Source organism: Rhagoletis zephyria, unplaced genomic scaffold (genome assembly GCF_001687245.7).
Source record: "Rhagoletis zephyria isolate East Lansing unplaced genomic scaffold, Rhagoletis_zephyria_1.1 Rzeph_scaffold_00443, whole genome shotgun sequence".
NCBI classification, from domain to species: Eukaryota; Metazoa; Arthropoda; class Insecta; order Diptera; family Tephritidae; genus Rhagoletis; species Rhagoletis zephyria.
The window spans coordinates 64,028-71,094 of NW_016157527.1; the positions used below are offsets into that span (position 1 = coordinate 64,028).

The window sequence follows — 7,067 nt, forward strand, 5'->3', positions numbered from 1 at the left end:
CATTTTATTTTTCAATTTCGACTGGTTGGCCATTTGAAGTAAAATAGGAACAAATGGCACGGTTTGAGCCAAGTTGGCATCCCTGCTTCCAATAACTTACAAATATAAAAATGTGAAATATCGAGGGCTTGAATTCATTAATACCCTCTATCTGCAATTTGCACAAAAACTAATTTGTGATTTTAGAATCCATCTGGGACTTATTACCTGTCGTTATATAAGGTAACATTAATATCACTGATGACAGTTAAAGCTTAGATGGATTTTTATATCAGAATCCCATCTTTGTGAAAAGTGTGCAGATAGGGGGTATTATTGAATATAAACCCTCGATGTTTAAAATATATAAAAATTTTATTTCAACGTATACAAAAAATAAATCTACCTGCGTTACAGCACGTTGTGAGACGGGGAAGGGGGGGCCGGGGGGCCGCGGCGTAGCGTGACGTGGTGTGCGCGCCGGTCGCGCTGGGTACGCGGGACGCGTTCGCGAGCGAGACGCGCGCGGTGTGGCGCGCTGACGCGGGCCGCCGCGAAGCTGAGCAAATTTAATGTTTGAAAGAGAAATAACGTCAATTGATTTTATTTCGTTTTTAAAAAGGTAATAATGTCAATTGACTTTATTTCGCTCCAGGGTGGGAAATAAAGTCAATTGACCTTATTTCCGTTGATCTTATTACCTGTCACCTATCGAAACATTTCGCAACGTCCTCATAGAAGCGGAAAATATTATTAACAGCCGCCCGTTGACTGATATAGCCATAACACCACATGATGATGAGCCTCTAACACCCAACCATTTCTTGTTGGGATGCCTCAACTCGACGCAAACGCCTAACCCCGAGCATGAAAGGGTATGTCAACGCAAACAGTGGCGTATAGCGCAAAAACTAAAGGACCGACTGTGGAGGAGGTGGACAAATGAATACTTACCTCAACTTCTTCGAAGATCAAAATGGAGAACTGAAACAACGCCACTGCAGACTGGTCAGCTGGTCATAGTTTGCGACTCTACCACACCGAGGAGCCAGTGGGAGATAGGTAAAATCACTGAGGTGTTTACTGCAAAGGATGGTCAAGTGAGAAGTGCAAAGGTTCGTACCAGTTCAGGAGAGGTGCGTCGTCCAGCCAGCAAGCTAGCCGCATTGAAATTTAGTGAATCCCCCAAAGGATCCACCGGGGAGTGGGATGTCGTTTCCCAACACTGAACTCCTTCCATCCTTCGAATTCGCCGCAACAAAGTATGAGAGGGCAAAACGAAATTGGCAATTACAGCATTAGAATCCAGTTGATTCCAAACGATTTCATTGCAAAATCAGAGCGCGAACGAGTAGCAAGGGCAGCGATTTGAAACACTTCGTCATCGCCATCAATCAACATTGTCAACGATCAACGCACATACCTGCATTTTGTTCATCGTGATCTATATTTGATTTTGCATTACATATACCTAATTTGTTCAAGTCTCTAAATCATTAAAAGTACAAAGTATATAATTTTAACATATTAATCGAAGTCTTTTACTTGCCACCGCCACAGATATTATATGAAAGGGAGTCAACTTGTCTGAAAACCCCTTTGGTGTCAAACGGCTCGGAGAGGTTCTTCCCAATTCTGACAGAGCTGCTAGTATTGTTTAAAAAGAAGTTTAGGATAAGTAATATCCGAAAATTTGAATATTCTCTATATCATATTATACAAGAAACTGCCCAACTTTCACCAGGGGTGAAGTCAAGGTGGCCATCGGGAAGGCGAAAGCCTCTAAAGCCAATGGACGCTGGTGCTGAACTTTTGGGGCCTGCGGGAGTAGCATATCTCACCGAGGTCCTCTGGCTAATCTCATTATTCCCGATTGTGGAAATCGGAGTGATCTCACTGCTGAAACCGGGAAACAAAGAATAATCGTATCGCCCGATAACGCTCCTCTCCCCGGGCGAGAAGCCCTGCCACTCCCGCGATTTACATATTACATGACCCCTGCGAAGTATCAGCATGGTTTCCGTAGGGTGCACAGAACACCCAGATAAATCGAGGCCTAATACGCCACCGCCGTTTGTCATTACATGCTACTAGAAGACATTGAGGCATCTTAAACAGGGACTCAAACGGAGGTTCACGAATTTTATGAATGGTCGACAGTCATCAGTAATCTTCCGAGATCAAATCTTAAAATCTAGAAGAATTAAACACGGGGTTCTACAGGGTGATGACCTCTCCCCCTTATTATTTAACTTCTACATTTCGATGCTCCCCCAGCCTCCGGAGGAAATTTCTCTGATCTTATACGCTGATGACTGCTCGATATTGGCGTCTGGAAATAAGCTGTGGCTAAGTCTCCGAACTTTCTCGCTTATTCACTGCAAGGAGCCCATCTCCCCAACGAAATCAACGGCAACCCTACTCACCACCTGGACGAAGGTCAGGCTTCAACTAGGTATTCACGTCGATGGCACACCAATTCCGACGGTGAAAAACCCAAAAATTTTAAGTGTTACCATTGATAGCCTGCTCTCCTTCTCCGCGTAAACAACCTCAATTGTCAACAAAGTACAGAGCCCCAACCATATCCTCAAGCATCACCTGGTAACATACAAGGCGATTGGCTGGCTGGTTCTGAACTATGCCGCACCACACATAGGGACGAATCGGCGATATAGGACGACTAAAATATTTTCTCCATATGTATTTGGCAGATTTCATTGAAATTCGGTATTTAAGGATTTTCATCATCACTGATTTCGAATATTAAACTAAATTTCCAAAATTCACATTGGCGGATCCAATATGACAGATGCTATCTTAAAAACCTCTATATTGTTATGAAGGTATCCAGAGATTTTCTTTATCACTGATTTCGAAATTCATATTAAATTTTCAAAAATCAGAATGGCAGATCCAATATGGCGGACGATTTCTTCAAAAATGTATAAATTTGTATGAAGCTTGGTATTTTCTCCATATGTATTTGACAGATTTCAATGAAATTGGTAATTAGGGATTTTCGTCGTCACTGAATTCGAATATTACATTAAATTTTCAAAATTCAAAATGGCGGATCCAATATGGCGAAGCTTGGTACCCAGAGTTCTTCGTCGTCACTGATTTCGAAATTGATATTTAATTAAAAAAAATCAATATGGCGGATCCAATATGGTGGACGATTTCCTCAAAAATGTTTAGATTGTTATGAAGCTTGGTATCCAGAGATTTTCGTCGTCACTGATTTCGAAATTGGTATTATATTTTCAAAAATTCAAAATGGCGGATCAAATATGGCGTCCCGAACAATAGGCGTTTTACTTTTAACGCAATGCATTGCCTTGCACTGATTCGTTAAAAATAAAGTCTTCGTGAAAAAATATTTTCTTATGATTTTCGGTAGAATATATCCTTCTGCAAATTTTTTTTTGCATATTTTGAACTGTTTTTAATAGAAGTTTTTATGTTAGAACATTTTTATTTTTTCCCAAAATGAATGAAGTGTGGTTTTTTTATATCATTGGACTGACGCGATTTTGTTTTAATTAATTATACTGGTTAGCCATTACAAAAGACTGAAACCAAGTTTTATAAAATATTATAAGATATTACATGACTATATTCCTGAAACAAAGTGTGAATTATTAAAAAGTGACGTTTTTACGCAAGTTTTTTTTTTAATTTTTTCCCAAAAATGTAAATGTTTTTATATTCTAGAAATTCCCAATGTATTTTTATGTTAAATTAAGTTTAAAAATATGACTTATGTGGTTTTTGTTAGATTATCTATATTTTTATCTAGCTATATTTATATTACAACAAATAATAAAAATTGAACCAACAAAAGAAACATAGCCAAAGCAGGCAAAAATATCGTGTCCTAATTGTCTTTCACATGACTATATCGAGCTCTAACCTTATATATACATCCGGCTAAGCCTATTTGATTGAGACAAAACTTGCAGTGATTCGTTAAAAATAAAGTCTTCGTGAAAAAATATTTTCTTGTGATTTTCGGTAGCATATATCCTTCTGCAAATTTTTTTTTTTGCATACTGTCATTAATAGTAGTTCTTATGTAATGAATGAAGTGCGTTTTTTTACATAATTGAACTGGCATGTGATTTTGTTTTAATTAATTGTACTTGTTAGCCATAAAAAAGACTGAAACCTAGTTTTATGACGTTACACACAAGTTTTTTTAATTTTTTCCCAAATGTAAATGTATTTATTTCTAGAAATTCCCAATGTATTTTTAAGTTAAGGTTTTAATATTTTTTTGTCCATATTTGTGTGCCATTAAAAATTGTTTGTTTTTTTATAATAAATGAAAAATTCGCGAAAAAAATCTTTATTTCATTACATGTGGCTATTGTTGTTTAGTCACAAAATCCTTGTTATAAAATATAATAGAAGTTTTTTGTACTCTGTACTTAGAATACTGCTGTCAATAAAAATCACGACAAATATATAATATTTTTCATTATTTCTGTTGCTTGAAAAAGTACCTACTTGGCCGTTACTGTAAATTTTCTTAATAAACAAACATATATTTCCTGTGAGGTAATTTAAGAAATTTTGAAGAATAAAATTTCTTTTTAATTTCTTGAACGTTATTTTATTTAAATTTTTCATTTTTTTAAGAGCTGTATTCTAATGGCCTTATTCTTAAAAAATAAAGCAGGTTTAAGGCATGGTAAAAAAGAAGGTAGTTTCACTTAGTGGAATTAGTAGCCATTAGGGATGCCAATCCCGGTGTTTTTGACGTGCTGGAAATCCCGGGATTTGCTTGCATTAATCCCGGGATCCCGAAAATTTTGCAATATCGAATTAATAGTAAGAATTTGTTTAAGAATTTTGAAGTATGATTTTTGTAAAATGCCGCTTTGACTGCAATTAACAAAAAGCTTGAAACTATACTTTTAAATTGCAGCCTGAGCCTTTTTTGAAGGCGATTTCAATGAATTTACTCATAGCGTCGCTAATGTAAATGAAACAGAGAGTTTTAAGGAAAAGTTAGATAATTTTTTAGATCAATCTACTCAAAACTTCCTCAAATCGAAAAAAGAGAAACGTGCTGGTAAAAGAAGTTCAAATATTTTGTAATGAAGGAGATAGGGGTCATTTTCTTCAAATGGATTATGTCTACCTTTTGGCAGTTCAGCCTAAAAGTGTTGATGCCGAAATATGTTTTTCATCAGTAGGTTTTGTATGTAAAAACTGTAGGTCAAGCTTAGAAGACTCCGCTTTGAATGCTTCGCTGCTCTTATGAAAACATTTTAGGTGCAATAATAACAACACCGGAAAAAAGGGTGTATGTTTTTAACCAGACCCACCTACCAACATGTATTTCGACTCGCTAAATCCGATTCTAAGATCCGTTTGACTCGTACACCCTCAAAATTTCTAGTAAATTGCAAAAACATGGCAAAAAATTCCCCTTTCGTCATTATAGAGTAGAATAAACATGTTTACAGAAATTGGTTTTGTATATTTTTCTTTTATGTTTTTTTTTTATTTATCGTTACTTTCAAAAGTACCTGGTACTTAAATTATTATTTGTGATGTATACGTTCCTCAATCACATGGTTTTTTAAATACTTTTAAAAAAAAAATTTTACATTTAAATTTGTCTAATTACATAAATATCGCTAGCGTAGAGTGCAAAGTTGCTAAGTCCCAATTTAAAAATTGTACAGGAGAGGAAAAAACTTCGTATAGCCATTTTCTTCAAATATTTCGCAAAACTTTGAATACAACATTTTGCCTGTTTAAAGCAAAGCAAAACTCCATACGAATCAGAGGGATCCGATCTTTATTAAAAAGATTTCGAACTTTTTTGGCCTTATCGAATTTTCGGAGCTTTTTTTGGCCTTAGCAAATTTTCCTTTCATTGAATATAAACTAGAAAACATAAAACAAGGACCTTTACCCTTTTCTAAACGATGCAATATTAATTTTTCTAGCGTCCTATATCAAAATATGATTTTTCATTAAAAGTGAAGTTAGCAACTTTTCACTCTAAGCTAGCGATATATGAGTTTTACAATCAGTTTATCGTAAATTTTAAATAGCTTTATTTCATGGTATATTTAAATGCTTTCAGATACTGAATTTTTACTCATATTCATAAAATTTATTACTCAATTTGAATCCCGGGATAAATCCCGGGATCCCGGGATCACCTAAAAAATATCCCGAAATCCCGGGATCCCAATTTTCCTGATATTTTGGCATCCATAGTAGCCATGTTAGCCATTTGACTTTTGCTGGGATTTTGTAATTTTCATCACTTCTACACCTTTTCCAACACTTTTTCAGAAAAACACAAATGTATTTCAGAAAAGGCCAAATGTATTTCAGAAAAAGCCAAATGAAATTTAAAAAAACACAATTGTATTTCAGAAAAAACCAAATGATTTTCAGAAAAACGCAAATGTATTTCAGAAAAGGGCAAATGTATTTCAGAAAAGCACAAATGTATTTCAGAAAAGCATAACTGTATCCAAAAAATAATTTTCTGAAATGCATTTGTGCTTTTCTGAAATACATTTGCCCTTTTCAGAAATACATTTGCGTTTTTCTGAAAATAATTTGAACTTTTCTGAAATACAATTGTGTTTTTTTGAATTTCATTTGGCTTTTTCTGAAATACATTTGGCCTCTTCTAAAATACATTTGAGGTTTTCTGAAATACATTTGAGTTTTTCTGAAATTCATTTGGCCTTTTGAAATACATTTGTTTTTGTCAATGTTATTGTGGCTTCTTAACATTTTATTTTTAATATTTTTATTGAGCTTTGTACCACGATTGTTTATTAGGAAAAATTGAAAAAGCAACCAAGTCTAAGCGGTAGAAGTTATAGCACTATTTCGGAGATCACCACATCTCCTCATCAGACTTCTTTTTTCTAGACTTCAGCAGGGATCGAACCTGCGAATTCGATGTTCAAAGTCAGAAGCGTTAACCACTGAGCTATGTACATCCCGTAAACTCTTGTTGCTAATTCATTTTCCTTATTCAACCAANGAAATACATTTGTTTTTGTCAATGTTATTGTGGCTTCTTAACATTTTATTTTTAATAT

At 35.1% G+C, this 7,067-nt stretch overlaps 1 protein-coding gene across 1 annotated transcript in view; it reads left to right on the forward strand.

Moving 5' to 3' along the window:
* LOC108359717 (zonula occludens-like protein polychaetoid) overlaps window positions 1–7,067 on the forward strand; it is a 187,764-nt gene that overhangs the window by 30,207 nt on the left and 150,490 nt on the right. The gene's annotated exons all lie outside the window — the stretch shown is intronic.